Raw genomic sequence first — 12,271 nt, 5'->3', positions numbered from 1 at the left:
AGGTTATCCCAGGGCACAGTTTCTGTGTTCACCATAATACACCTTTGCCAGAGGTGTGGGCAGAGCCCAGCCTGGTCCCAGACACCCCAGGGAATTAGGAGCTGTGCAAGTGACATAGGAGAGAAGAGGTGACAGGGGAAGGCACTCCCTTGGGAGTTCCCCAACACAGAAGAAACAGAGGTCAATGCACTCCTTTGTTTTTTCTTCCCAGGCCCTTAATAAGGGGCATTACAGGGCTCACCCTGTATTCAGGTACAGAGGGGTGGGAGGAAGAGACTCTCAAGGCTGAGACTCCTGGGGGGCCACCTTCGTAGGACTATATGGTCCGAATGGCAGGCAACCAGTGCTTTCAGCCCGCTGTAAACCCCCAGCCCAAGACCTGGCTGACTGTAGAGCACTGACCCAGAGGAGGAGCAGGGTGAGCAAATAAATTCATTCCAGCACCCCACCATGAAGTGCCTACTATGCGCAAAGGACCTTGCTATTGAGGTGGAAGATGAAAAGGGACCTGAGTTAGAATTCCCTGGAAGGGAGGCAACGTGCACGGAGAAGGTCTGGGAGCCGGGCTGCACGGGGTGTCGCTGAGACTCAGTCCAAGCATCCCCAGACCCTGGGCGCGGAGGACACGCGCGCTCCGGGGCCCAGCGCGCGCGCTCAGGGCCGGCGCCGCACGCGCGCGCGCGCTCACGCCGCTGCTCCCCCGCCCGCGCGGCTCCGGCTCCCGCGCGCGCGCACTTGAGGCCTCCCTTGTGCGTCTCCTCCATTCGCTACGTGCAGAATAGTCCGTCGGCAGCAGCTGCAGCGCCGGGTGGGAGGGGGAGGAGGAGGGGAGGGGGAGGCGGCGCCCGGGTCTGGGGGAGGGGCCGCGGCGGCCGGGCGAGAAAGGGGTGGGAAAGAGGGGCTGGGCCCCCGCAGCGGCCGAGCCCGGGTGGGCGCCACGCTCGTCCCCTCCCCCTCCCCGTCACTGCTCCTTTCTGCAAGGCCATCGCGGCCATCCTCCTGCTCCGTGTCGGAGGCGTCCTGCAACCCAGCGGACCTACGGGCTGTTTCTCCGTGTGGTCTCCTCCCTAGAACCCAGACCCCAGACCCAAGAAAGAGCCACTCCTGCTGTCGCCTCTCTGCTTCCCGTCCCAATCACATTCCCAAGCTTTTGTGTGATACCACCCCACAGCAAGCCCTTCCCCACTCCTCTTTTTGGGGTGGGGTCCCTAAGAGGTGCTGCAGCCTCACTCCCCTTCCAGCCCTTGCCCTTACCCCATCTGAAGGAAGAGGCATGGACAATGTGGAACCCGCGAGTGTATTTCCCAGCATCTCACCATGCGCACACAGGCTCAGCCATGAAAAGGTCACCTGGCCCAGAGAACTCTGCTGCCCAGGTCCCTAGGGCCGCTTCCAAAGGAGTGCCGGAAGGACTGAGCTGGTAGGAATTCTCAGGCATTACAAGGATGTACCCTATACACCTGTTTACAAAGGGTTCCCCAGGAATGTGATGGCAGGGGTCACAAAGGGGTGGATCCTATAACCCTTAAGGACTCCAAATAGACCAGATCCTGGTCCTGCCAGGAATCCAGATGTGGCCCAGATGTCCACAGCAGTCCCTCCCACAGGGTGGGACACCAGCTATTGTATGCAGCCCCTCCCAATCAGTATCAAGGGAGGAAAGCTAGCAACCTCCAGTGCCCATTCCCCATTCAGCCTGCTGAGAAAGCACAACTCCCTCACCTTCCTCTTCCTGCCTAGTGCCATCTGGGTTCACCACTTAGGTTCAACCTGTGGTCTAACTTCTAATCCTCTGCTGAAAGGTTAAGTCTAGATACCCAGGAAGGACACCTTCCTGGGTCAGTCTCATATCACTCTCTCTCTCTCTCTCTCTCTCCCTCTCTAGCACACACACATACACATACAGACACACACACAGTGATCCATGAGCCTGGGCTCTACATTGTATACAACTGGACACAAGGAAAGGGATTGATTTCTCTGCTCCATTCCTAGTGGCCTCATCTTTGGGCAACGCCCTCTGCTGTCCATTGGGAAGTACAGGAAAAAACAAGACTCAAGACACTCAGAGGATCTGCGGAGGGGGACAAGAGAGAGAGAGAAACAAGTGGAGACTTGGAGCTTATAGTACCAGCTGGGCTGGCCACACACAAGGGAGGCATGATGAGGTTTTCCTGGATATAAAGGGTTTGGGGCCAGCTCTCCATGGGCTTAGGGGGCAAGTCAAGTAGGTAGATGGTGCTCAGGACACCCCAGGAGTGGCCCTTCCCATGTGCTAGGCCCTGCCCCTGCCCTGGATGGCTCACATACCCACTGACCCTGAAGGCTGCTGTGTGCTGCCAGGGGGCCCTCCCTAGTCAGCCTCTCCAGGGGTGGTGGTTGGGAGGAGCTGAAACTTGGGATAGAGGGAAGGTGACCCCAAGATAGAAAGCTGCAATTGGCAACCCCAGTTCACATATACACAGGATGCCCAAGCCCAGATCCCTGGCATGGCAGGACTCAAGGGGGGTTGGGCCTGAGTCACAGCCTGGCATGAACTTGCCTGGTCCCAGGAGATGCCAGCTAGTCCAGAGGTGAGACCTGGGTCAACAACCCATTGCCCTGCCTCCTGACGCCAGGTATCCTCCCCATCACGTCTCACACGTGGGGCCAGGGCGGGACCAGGGCGGGACCAGGGCAGCACACAGATGGTGCTGGGCTGGGCTAGTGCTGGGGTCTGTGCCTTAGAGCCACTGAGGAGTAGGACAGGACAAAGGTAACTGAGGGGCTGTCCTTGCTGCAGCAAGAGCAAGCCTGGTTAGAGAGAAAAGGGACTGGATGGGCCCCCAGACTTTTGGAGTCTGTCCTTTGTCCTGAGTAAGGGAGGCTGCAAGTGTCCCCAAAGACTGGCAGCTCTAAGACCCACCCTCAAGTTGCTTCTCCTGAGGTGGGTCTTCTAATTTGGCCCTCAGGGCCTCAACATCAGCACACACCCTTCACCCAGGTCTTACCTCCAAAGGCAGCCCCTGCTCCTGGCTTTCACAGCACCCACTGGGCCCTTGTCCCTAGACCTGACTTCAGTTCTGCATCCCAACAAAGTCAGAGAGCCTGGCTGTCCGCACCACTCCCATGGTAAATGACACTGTAGCTTCCGCTGTCCCACCCTCCCTGCACCACTTGACTGATTCACTGACTTCCACCTTGCAGGCCAGGCCCCCTTCCAGGCCCAGCCTGGGCGAGGAGGATTCCTAGGGGAGGGATTGGGGCCCAGGGGAACAGAGAGCCAGGCACTTTAATTGGAGGTAATTAGTTAATTCACTCTGAAAGCAATGAAGGAGGAGAAAGGAGGGGAGGGGGGCTCTGGCCTAACAGGGTTCAACTGCTCACACTGTGGTGTCTTTCTAGCCCGGAGCTGACCCGAGCGCCCACACGCCCTTAGGAGACCCTCGATTCCATCCCAGCTCAGTCCAGCAAGGCCAAGAGCAGAACCAGCAAGTGTAGGAAACAGCGTGTGCAGTGGGGTGGTAGCGAACCAGGCTTTTGAAGTTAAGTTCACACCTGGGAACTGGCTGGAGAAGGGGATTGTGGAGATGCCGAGGGTCCTGGGGTGGGAACTGGTACCTATACTGCCACTCTACCTCCATCCCTCTCAAGGTCACTCTATCTACCCCAAGGTAGGGGCCCATCCTCCTCCTTTGGTCTGGAAGTCCCGGGGCTGCCCATCCTAAACCTAACAGGGCCTGCAGCTAACTCCACTCGATTTACTGCAGGAAACCACTCCAGCAACGGGGAAAGGGGTGCCGGAGGACAGAGCCCCTGCCGGGCCCCAGGGGGCGTGTCGGCGGCCCCAACGCATCGCCGGCAGGCAGCGTGGCGGGGACTCTGCCCGACAGCCTCCTGCGCCGTCCGGAGCAGCTGACTCGCTGGCGGTGAGCCAGGTCGCCACGGCCGGGAGGCAGCAACGTGCGGCGCGGCATGTCGCGGGTGCAGAGGCAGGGAAACGTGGGGGCGGGCCGGCGCGCCTCCTCCCCCTCCCCACGCTGGCCCATTCATAAAACCCGCAGGCACTGCCCGGGCCTGGCAGCCTTGGCTTCCTAATTGCAAGCTCATTAAGGAGTTTGCATCTCATTTGCATGGAAATCATTTCCTGGCCCTCAACAGAGAAACACCCCCACCCCATCCAGCAGCCCCCTGTGCCCTGCTCTACCCAGCCACAGTCCCGGAGAGGAAGGGGCCTGTCCCTCTGGTCGGAGCCCTCTACCCTGCCGCCTCCCTATTCCTCCTGTCCCCCTTGGGAGTGGGGGAGGGGGATTGGCAGAGCACCCACCCAGCAAGGAGCCCTGCCTGTGCCCCAGGTGAGCTGGCTCTGCCCCAGTGGGTCCAAGTGAGGGAGATGCCGGCCAAGTCATTTGCCCCCCGGCCTGGCCATGCCCAGGGAAGGGAGGAGGCGGTGGGCAGTCCTCTGGAGCAGCTGGGAGTACCTGGCAGGAGTAGGGCTGGTGGGTGAGGCTGTTCGTGCCCAGCCTCACGTACCTTCCCTGCTACAGGCCGTGCCCCCACCCCCACACCCCTCGCCCCACAGAACAAGCACTCAGTGAGTACCAAACAGACACCCAGTCACCGGCGCACAAAGACACCCACACTGGGCCAGCCATCATGGCGGCCTCCCTGGCAGCCACCCCCGGCGGGCAGACAGATGCCTTCACGACCATTTTGTTCTCCAGCATGGTGCCAGGGTTGGGGGAAGGGGCTTGTCCTGAGACTTCTCTGAGTAAAAGGCCCACAGGGGGGTTCCCTTATGAACCCCAGATGTGGCCTTTTGCCCCTCTTCTCCTGCAACCCATACTTATGGGGGCCCCCAAGTGCTACTTCCTGCATGAGGACCCGGCTTCTGTTCTTCCTGTCCCAAGTATATGTGGTGAAGGAATTGCTCCCCACTCATCTGAAGTGGGGGGATATTTTAATACAAAATCTGTTGGAAATGGAATAGAACTGCCCAAAGTAGATGAAATCAGATACTGCCTGGAACAGTGTCCTGGATCTGTATATCCTAGCAGAGTGAAAATGATCACGAAATTTTCAGCATTAGAGTCCAAAATAAAATCTAGCCTCTTGTTCAGGTCATTAAGGTCCCTCCCCAGTCCTGCTCATGCTTCCTGTCTGCCCACACTCCTACCTGCTGAATCTGAAGTTTCTTCCTTCTATGGCTAGGGCCAAAAAGGGTGGGCAGGAATGTTCAGTTGGCATTTGAGCACTGTGTGTGTGCATGATACAGGGATGCTTAAAGAAAATACTAGAACACTTATTCATTTTTCATTTCATCCTTTTTCTAATTAATGTGACCATATTGTAAAAGATCAACAATACAAAATATATTCATATTACAGGGGTGTGCTCAACAATCGTTTTCTTGCTAGGGTTCCATGATCAAAAATAGCTTGAAGGTCACTGGTCTAGACTTCAGGCAGAGTGACTGTGGGCAGGGGCTGGTTTGTCTTGTCCGTCTGAGTATCTGGCCTGAAACACGGTTAGCTCAGAGCCTTGAAGGGAGGCGGGAGCAGGGACAGAGTGGTAAAGGAACAAAGTCCACTCCTAGAAGTGACAGATGAAGAAACTGAAATGACTCTGGGTGGGGAAATTGCTCAGAGGAGGACATGGACAGATGGTCTCCCATTGGTGCTAGATCTGCTGGGCCCAGCACCCAGCATCACCCAAACCCAGCTCCCACCCACATCAGCAAGCACCACTCCCTCTCCTGCCTGCTAGACTCTGCTGGCACCAAAGGAGCAGAGCCAGGTAGGGTTGCCACCCACCACATCTCCCAACTTGGCAGGAAGCCTGTTGAGTGCTTAGTATTGTGGAATTCTCCAGAAGCCCATCAAATATGGAGAAAGCATTTAGGCTCCAGACAGGCCCCAATTCCCCTCCAGGTGAATGACGTGGGCACAACACATAACTGCTATGGGCTTTGGTTTCTTCGCCTGTAACACGGGACTGACAAGCACACTTACCACGTGGTGTATTGTGGATACTGACCAGCCTGCTGGTGTACACGTCTAGCACATAATGCATGCACCAGAGTCTTCCTGGTCTGTGCGACAGGTGCCCACTAAAGAACCTGTTGGGGGCTGGGATTGTGGCTCAGCTGTAGAGTGCTCGCCTAGCAAGGGTGGGACCCGGGTTCGATCCTCAACACCACATAAAAATAAAGGCATTGTGTTGTGTCCATCTACACCTAAAAAATAAATATTAAAAAAAAAATGGTTAGTCTTTGTTAAAAAAAAAAAAAAAAAAGAACCTGTTGATTGTGACTTGGCATCATCCTGCGAAGGAAAATTCTGCAGGCAGACAAATGAGCCCTTGCAGACACCTCCCTGCAGAAATTTTGCAGCCACCCAGAAGCCTGGGCTTTCTCTAAACTCGCCCACTCTCTGGTGGCTTGGCCTCCTCTTTTCCACCCTGTTCCTTTCTCCCAGGCAGGACAGCTTCACTTCAAGCACGAGCTGAGGGTGACATCTAGTGGCCATTTTTGCAGCCGCATGACCCTGACTGGTGACACCCTCTCCTGGAGGGACCTGAGGTCAGGTGTGGGAGCCCTTGGTTCCAACACCTTTCCTGCCCCTTCCATCTCATGGTCGGGCCCCGGCAGTCTCTGAGGCAGCCACTCCCCACTCCGCCCTTCAGGTCTCCAGCTGTCAGGGCTGCACCTGGTGGGAGGGATGACCAAGGAAGACTGCCCACTCTGCAGCCCCAGCCCTGGCCCCACTCAGAAAGCAGAAGACGGCTACCCTTCTGTCAGGTGCTACTGGACACCTTACAGGCATCACCTCGCTCAATTCTTATCATGAGAGCCCATCATTATTGCAAAGAAGCCAAGACACAGCAAGGAGACTGCAAGACTCACAGCTCCTTGGTGCCCAAGTGCTGAAGCGACTCCTGGTGATGCTCAAGGCCAAGAAGAAGGGGCCTGACTCGGGGCTGGGAGCTTCAAATTCCAAGCCAGCTTTGCCCCCAACTAGTGGGGTGGCCTCTGTGGAAGGCCTCCTGCCCACTGGGCCTGTTTCTTTGACTGTCCTATGACAACTTAGAAGAGTAGTGATTCTCAAACTGGCTGTGCATGGATCCCTTCGGGGACGCGGGGTGTTAATATACATGCTTGCTGAGCCTTGCCTGAGAAAATCAAAATCAGAGTGGAGCCAAAGCATGGGTTCTTTTCAAAATCTTTCTGGGTGCTTCTATATGAGAACACAGCCTTTCCAAGTTTCCATTTTTCAGACTCCCCTTCCTTCCCGAGGTCAGCTCCCCAGGCTTCTCCCAGTCCCCAGGGCTTTCCAGAGAAACTGTCTCCACTCCTCCCAGACCCCCAGAATAAGTGACCTCCTCACCATCAGGGGCCCCCAGGAGGGCACTGGCCCATCGGCCCTTTCTAGAAAGGGCCCAGCAGGCTTGAGCCTCCTGAGGCTCTGACCCCCGGCCCGGCCTCCTGGCTGGGGGAGGGAAGGCCACAGGGAGCTTAACCCCAACAGGATGAAGGCGGCATAATTAGGGTCAGGCGGTTGGCTCAGCCTGCGGAAATCCCCAGCTTAGTAGGGATGGGGGGGCTGCAGCCTTGGAGAGGGGGTCAGGGCAGAAGTGAGGGGGCAGGGGAGGCCAGGCATGTGAAGACCCTAGGACCTAGGCCCCAGCTGCCCCCTGAGAGGGCCCAATAGGGACTCCACACAGTCCCCTTATTTTCTGGGGGTGCTGACCCTCATAGAGGGAGGGAAGGGGTATCCAGCCCCCACCCCTTGAGGTCCTGCTGCTCCTTCAGGATGGGGTGCACCAGGATCACCCCCTACCCCAGTCTTGGCGGGAGGCAGAGGGCCCTGGTGGGAAAGGACTACAAGAGCATTCCCAGGGTGACCCCGGCTGCCCCTGCTATAATCCCCAGGCCTTTAGTGAGGGATCACCTTCCCCTGTGGAATGTAACACCCAGGGGATGAAACAGGGGGGTGCAGATGTCAAGAAGGGGGCCTTGCTGGGGGTGGGTACTTCCCAGTCCCCCAAAAGGCCCTTCAGGAGGTGGCAACTGCAAAGAGAAAAGCCCCTTCCCCCATTATTCCCCAAGCCTGTCTTCTGAGCTCACTGCGGGGCACAAGGTCTCAGGCCAGGTTGACCAGGTACCCTCCAGCCAACGCCCACCCGAATCCTAACACAGGGCAGGGCCTGGACGGTGGCTTTTACTAACCTTTCATCTCACAGGGGAGGAAATGGATTTGACAGGCAAAAACTGGTGAAGATCGTGTAGTGTCAGAACCACACCTAGAAGGCCCAGCTGCCCGAGAGACTGCTTTAGTAATCTAGCAAGAACAGCAGCTTGTCACTCAGGAGTCCCTCACACCTGTGCTGGACTCTCTGCCCCACAGCAGGGCACTCAGCTCTTTTACCCTCCAGGGTCATGGGCTGGACACGGCAGGGCAGGAAGGGGATCATGCATACTGGTCACAGCTGGGACCAGGGCCCAGAATCAACACCAAAGGACTGGCAACATTTCCCTCCCACAAAGCCTGGCCTCCCAGAGGCTGACCTCTCTTCCTCAGCCTCACCCCTAGCCCATCAAATAGGCCCTGAATGAGCCTCAGTCCTGCTGGATGTGGGGTTTTCCAGGAACCCCTGTGGACAGGACCATGTGGAACACAGAGGTACCATGCCCAGCCCAGCACCCACCACAGGGATGCTCAGGAAGGAGGAGGGTCTCCTGGAAAGGTGGCAGAACTCAGCTCAAGTCACAGGACCCTAAAAGCACCTTCAGTAGGAAGCCACCTCAAACATCCGGTCCAGCCCACATGACCTCCCAGTTGGAGTTCAGCTGCCTTCTGCCTCAACACTGTGAAGCGGGAGCCTCTCGGCTGTCCATTCAGCCTCTCAGCTAGTGAGCCTGGTCCCATGCTCGGCCACGTTCTGGGGCTGAGGCAAAGTACCATGTTCAAGGAGGCAGGCTAAGTCCAAATAGAGGGTCCTCAGGCAGCCTCTCCTGGGCCCGGCATAGTGCTAAGTGAAAGTCAAAGATGCTCATCAGAAATGATCCCCCCACCATTATGTCACACTGACATCAAGTGTGGTTTGCACGCTCGGGCTCATTCCATACTCACGACCTCCAATCCCAACAGCACCAACGTCGCTGACAGATGGCAAGGTGAGGCTCAGAACATGATGGCCTTGCGGCTGGAAGAGCAGCAGAACCAGGACCCTGCCTGGCAGTCCAACTCCAGCCCAGGGTTCCCTTTACACACCCACTCCCAGCCCCCACCAATGTGGGTTTCATGTGGAAGACAGGATTAACCCAGGAGGAAGAAATTGTGATTCGGGCCCCAATTATAAAACTAATCAGTGACAACGGATCGGAGGCCTTCAGGGTCCCAGCACAGCCCTGAGTCTGATAAATGCACAGGAGTCACGGGTGGACCGTGGAACACCCCCTCCTCCTTGGGTCAGGCCCACAGTGTCCCGGGCTAGCTCGGTGGCATGGGCAGATGCACACACAGGCACGCACACACATTCAGGGTCATGAGTCTCTGCACGTTCCAGGGACAAGGTGGCTCAGCCCCTTCCCTCCCCTCTGATAACCCAGCGGCTTCCTGCAAGACCGGCACGTTGGCCTTCAGTCTGGCCACGTCAGGCACGTGCCAGGCCAGTTGCCAGGGCCCCGGGCCCCAGGCCTGCCGGGCCCTAGAGGGTGACCTGCTACATGACTGACCCTGCTCAGCCTCAGGAAGAGGGTGATTCTCTGGGGTGTGAGGAGCCCCCATTCAAATCCCTTCTCAGAATCAGTGTTCACTGCAGGTAGGGGCTTACTGGGGAAGCTCAGGGTTCCTGGGGCTTCGTGTGGGCACTCAGCCCTGATGGCATCTCTGGGCACACTCCAGGGAGGTCCAGGGAAACAAGATGCTCCGGTGGGGACTGACGTGGCTCTAGGAGGAAAGGTGGTGTGGCTACAGCAGGGCACCCAGCCCTCTTGCCCTCCAGGGTCATGGGCTGGACATGGCAGGGTAGGAAGGGGATCATGCATACTGACAAAGGGTTGAAAGTAAAAGTGAACCTGGGAAGGTGGAGGTGCCCATGTGGGCTGTTTGGAATCGAGAAGTAGGGAGAGGGTTTGGCCAAAGAGTGCTAACAGGGCAGTTGGAATTTAAGGAAAGGGAGACTCATGTGGCACAGGGAAGGAGATTAGGAAACAGCCAGGGTTAGATACCAGTCTTGCCATTTATATAAGCTGGGTGATTTGAGCAAGTGGCTAGCCCTCTCTGAGCCCCTTGATGTCATCTGCAAAATGGAGCTAATAATAGTATCTGGCTTGCAGACTTTGAGAACTGGATGACACTCTTGGGGTAAAGCATGGGGCAGCCGTTGTCCTTGTCACCCTGTCCTTGAACTGTGTGACGGACTGAGAAGAGGGAAGGAGTCACGGCTGGGAGCTGGCATCTTCCTGGGGATTCTGGAAGGTCCTGGGAGAATGTCTGCTTTGTTCAGATGAAAGGGTCCAGGTCAGAGGGGAGAGGAACTTGCCCAAGGCCACTGAGAGTAAGGACAGAGGCAGGTCCACTGAGTCTCCCACCAGCTTCTTTGCCTGTGAGGTGCCCTGACCCTGCTCAGAAAGAGAAGCCAGGGACAAAGACCCCTTCACCTCTGAGAGCCAAGGCCGGGCAACCTGCCTTCTGGACCTGGGAATGGGACGCTCCTCTCCTGTTCCCACACAGGGCCTTGCTGAGGCCCAGGGGACACTTGTACAACCTCCAAAGCTCAGGGGCACGGAAGGTACCTCTTCCAGGACACCCTGACCAGCAATGGCAGTCTTGCCAGATGGCCGAGCCATCACCCTGGTCTGTGGACATGTTGCTTTCCCACAATGACCTTCAAGGTTCTGGGGAGAGACAGAGTCTTCATCAAATTTCAGGCCACAAACCTGACACCACAATCCAGCCTAACCTTTGTAGGTGTGGATTAAGGGAGACCTGACCGTGCTGGCCAAGGACCCTGAGCATCGGCACAGGGCCCCCGGGGCATTGCCACCCTGCCCCGGCCTGTCCTCCCTCCCCCACGCCTGGGCCCCATGCTAAGAGCAAGTTCCTGGTGCAGGCTGTACCTTGTCACTGGTGCCTGGCATTTACCAAAAGGGCAGAGGCACCGAGAAGGGCCTCCCTGTGCCATCCGCTCTTGAAGGAGCCCTCAGAGGGGGAAGAGTCAGGTTTCAAAGTGCCCGAAGATGACAGAGTGATGGCGAAAGCTTGGCATGTCAAAATCCACCAGGGGTCACATCTAGGCTGGATGACAAAAAGAACATTCACAGAGCAACAAGAGGACAGCAGCCCTGCCCCACAGTGGGCATGAGAGATAGAAGGCAAAACCTCAAAAACACAAGAAAAAATGCCAAAGAACACCAGAGACCTCCCCACCCCAGGCAGATGGGCAAAGACTCACACGCCGGGTTAAGGCCAGTATCCGTGGGGACACGGGGACCCAGGAGCCGTCTGCCCTGTGGGAGGCGGGGTAGGCCGGGCAGCCACAACAGCCTGGGGTGGGTCATGCTCCCTCAGGTTAAGAATACAAGTGCCCCATGACCCAGTGACTCCACTCACGACTCCACCCCGGGATCGTCAGGGCACCTTGACATGGCGGAGAGGGGGGCAAGAAAATATGTGGGTGCCCCCCATGGGGTAGGACCCAGCGGTCTGAAGCAATAGGGCTGGATTTTATAAACAGTGCTGAGAGGGGGGGGACCCATAACACATGACAGTCACCAAAGTGAAAAATATAATAACATGTTTACAAAACAGCCGTCCCCACTTGCAGGAACCACAAAAACAGGAAGGATCAAATATTAGGAGGGACAAAGAAGGGTGTGGGGGAGAGAGGAAGAGGAGAATCACTCCAAAAAACACAAAGAAGGCCAGAGGCCTGTGACCCTGGGAAGATTAGCACTCCCCTGGAGGGTGGACCCCAGCCTCCAGGGCCCCCAGCAAGGCTCAGTGCCGCCAGGATCCCCATCTGTGAGGCTCTGAGATGGACCCACCTCAGGGGACCCTTCTCCCACCGCCCTCCACAGCCCAGGCGTGGCTGACGTCCACGGGGGGCCCCCCGGAGCTGAACACAGCTCAGGCTCCCCTTGTGGCTGGAATGGAAGAGCAAGGGACCTCCAAACCAGGGCCTCAGGAAATGGGACCAAGCTCTTGCCCTTATAAAACTCCCTAGAATTAAGGGGGCTTGCTGTTTTTTGGTTTGTTTGTTTGTTTGTTCTTTTGGTTTGGGGTTTGGT

General features: G+C 57.1%; 1 long non-coding RNA gene across 2 annotated transcripts; it reads right to left on the bottom strand.

Moving 5' to 3' along the window:
* Nucleotides 1-5,305: 5,305 nt before the first annotated feature.
* On the bottom strand, nt 5,306-12,022 carry LOC113186892 (uncharacterized). 2 transcript variants are annotated; one of them, XR_003301345.2, is made up of 5 exons: nt 11,437-12,022; nt 11,102-11,279; nt 9,814-9,929; nt 5,991-6,214; nt 5,306-5,571 (listed from the first exon to the last, which is right to left on the bottom strand). It is a non-coding gene; the product is annotated as an uncharacterized LOC113186892 (long non-coding RNA). The 2 variants fall into 2 exon arrangements; XR_003301346.2 differs by lacking the exon at nt 9,814-9,929.
* Nucleotides 12,023-12,271: the final 249 nt, after the last annotated feature.

The sequence above is a fragment of the Urocitellus parryii genome, chromosome 8, assembly GCF_045843805.1.
Source record: "Urocitellus parryii isolate mUroPar1 chromosome 8, mUroPar1.hap1, whole genome shotgun sequence".
Taxonomy (NCBI): Eukaryota; Metazoa; Chordata; class Mammalia; order Rodentia; family Sciuridae; genus Urocitellus; species Urocitellus parryii.
The sequence above is the reverse complement of the archived record's forward strand: the minus strand, read 5'-3'. Positions and strand labels throughout refer to the sequence as shown.